Here is a 2,992-nt window from a genome sequence, read left to right as displayed (position 1 = left end):
GCAGGAACCGCCATGCTCCATTTCTATGAAATACCTTGCTGGCAAAAACTGCCCATCTTCACTTCTGTAAACCAGCTTGCTTCACTCAGTTAACACGGAGGCGTCCAGATGCCATGGGCTCAAGCCCCTCTGCGCCTATATCCCTTAAGTACCCCCCACCGCTTAACCTGCTGCTGCTCTCCCTAGGCTTGTAGGCACGGGGCAGCTAGTCCATCGATCTAATAAAGGACTGTATTATCTTTTAAATCTCCTCTAAAGTACTCCTTTCCTCAGTGGCTCAAAGATTTTATGTCCAACACTCAGACGCCTTGCATCATCTTGTGTTCCTGTGTAAAGCACACCTAACTTGGCTAGAAAATCAGACCAGCTTAAAGCTAGAGCAAATACACACTGGAAAACATACAATTATAATGGAAATGGGTAATTGAATGATGCTGGGAGTTGATAATGATATAGTATTGCACCTTCCTTCTCCAGTAATTGGTTCTGATTTAGTGCTGCCCAGAATTAAGAGAATTATTATAATAACTCCAAGACTCCTCCTCTGGCCCCAGAATGCTTAACTTCCTGGCAGGGGCATCTGAATTTGAGGCACAACAAACCTTTTGATCCTTAGAAATGGCTTCTAAATGACCTGGAAAACAATTTTCCAGAAACAAAGGAAACAACCAAAGTCACTATAAAAGGTAGACCTACCTCCCACGACTTTTGTGAAGACTAAAATAATAAATACGAAATACCTGGCTCAGTGCCTGAGGCCTGGTGTCATTCAGTGGGGCAGCACCCCCCACATGGTGCCCATGTCACAGAGCTACAGGAAACACAGAGTTATATATACACATTGTACATGGGTTTAATTATAAACATGTTGCTTATGTTAAATGTAGCAGAAACACAGTAGAGACTGTGCTTTTGGAAGCTTAAACTGACAACAAAATGTATATGCTCTTAATTATTATGCATTGAGGGAAATTACCATTTCTTAACATTCATAAACAAGAGAATTGCAGCCTAAGACAATTTACTGGAAAACTAAATGTGATCTGTACAGTGTCTCTGAGGTTGTTGTGAGCTGCGCATATGGAAATGTTTTGAATATTTTATTGAATCGTTCTATACATTAGAGTTAGCTGTAAGCTCAGTTCCTACTCACTTTATAAAGATGCTTTAAGATCACTGAATCAGTTGACAGGAAAAGAGAGTTACAAATAACCAGCTAAAAAGCATCTTTCCTTGTGACAGTCTTGCAAGTGAAGGGACAGGGAGGGTTACACTGCAGTAAATCCCAGCAGGTGGGATGTGAGCGAACCTGGCTTTCCGGGTCTTTGTCTCTCTGCTGGTTTCTCTTCCTGCCTTCTGTATTCCTGGCTCCTTTGTTCCAGGCCCTGCCTCCGCTGTCTGATGGCTTCTGGTGTCCGACTTTCTGTGCAGCCCTGGACTTCGTTTTTGCTGCTGGTTGACTGTGTGTCTCAAGTTCCTAAGTCTGGAAAGCGACAGGGGTCAGCTGCGTCCCGTAGGGTGTGTCTGCTGGGCCAGCTCTAGTGTCAGGTCTGGACCAGAATGTGTGTGTATGTTGGGGTGCGAGAGCTGCTCCAGGTGCTGCCCCAGGTGCTGCCCCCCACACACCTGGGAGGTGTTGGGGTCACGTGGTGCCCATCTAAGCAATTCCTTGGAGTAGTCTGAGAACCCTGTCAGTTGGAGCACTGCAGGAGAACGGCCTCGGAGGTCACATCTCAGAGTTCATAACAGTCAATTCTGAATGAGATTATCCAACATCATGCCAGGGGTTCTCAGTACAGGTTTCATTTATTTCTTAGGACAAACCAGGGAGTAATTTTACCATAGTTCATTGACTCCAAAGTGGCACTTAAACCATTATTTTATGTCCTGCTAACATTGAAAATATTGCCAATTAAGTTCCCACACAATACTCTCCTGTTACTTTGTTTTTTTGAAGAGCTCCCTTAGACTTCTATGGAATAGCTTTTCACTATACACAGTTTCTGCAAGTGCACTGAAAGGGAAATATCGCAAAATACATTAGTTACTGCATTCCAAAAACCCCTTCACTTTCACAGTCACGCTCTTCTGAATTACGTTATATTGAGGAGTCTAAACATGCCCAAGTGTTGCCTCTGTTGTCACCCTCAGGGGCCTCTGAAGGTGTTGGAGGCTCTTCTTTGCCTTAAGAAGACTCCACAGTTGCCTCTGGTGTGATCCTCCAGGTTTCCATGGACCCTTTTGAAAGCTTTAAGCTATGACATTGTTTTTATCTGCCTTCTTTCACTCCAAATAAGACCAGAACTCACATTTCCTTTGAAATTATTTTGAAATGGTCAAGAGAGTACAGTCCAGTCGAGCCTTCGGGAGCAATATTAAGTGCACAGGTGGGACAGTGAGTGCTCGTGTGAACACCTGTGTCGGGGGGACAGTGAGTGCTCATGTGGACACCTGTGTCAGAGGGGACAGCGAGTGCTCATGTGGACACCTGTGTCAGAGGGGACAGCGAGTGCTCATGTGGACACCTGTGTCGGGGGGGACAGTGAGTGCTCGTGTGAACACCTGTGTCAGGGGGACAGCGAGTGCTCATGTGGACACCTGTGTCGGGGGGACAGCGAGTGCTCATGTGGACACCTATGACAGGAGGGACAGTGAGTGCTCATGTGGACACCTGTGTCAGGGGGACAGTGAGTGCTCATGTGGACACCTGTGACAGGGGGACAGTGAGTGCTCATGTGGACACCTGTGACAGGGGGACAGTGAGTGCTCATGTACACACCTATGTCAGGGGGGACAGTGAGTGCTCATGTGGACACCTGTGACGGGGGGACAGTGAGTGCTCATGTGGACACCTTGTCAGAGGGGACAGCGAGTGCTCATGTGAACACCTATGACAGGGGGGACAGTGAGTGCTCATGTGGACACCTGTGATGGGGGGACAGTGAGTGCTCATGTGGACACCTATGTCGGGGGGACAGTGAGTGCTCATGTG

Source organism: Otolemur garnettii, unplaced genomic scaffold (assembly GCF_000181295.1).
Source record: "Otolemur garnettii isolate 467f Iridium unplaced genomic scaffold, OtoGar3 scaffold00084, whole genome shotgun sequence".
Taxonomy (NCBI): Eukaryota; Metazoa; Chordata; class Mammalia; order Primates; family Galagidae; genus Otolemur; species Otolemur garnettii.
Note: the sequence above shows the minus strand (reverse complement) of the source record.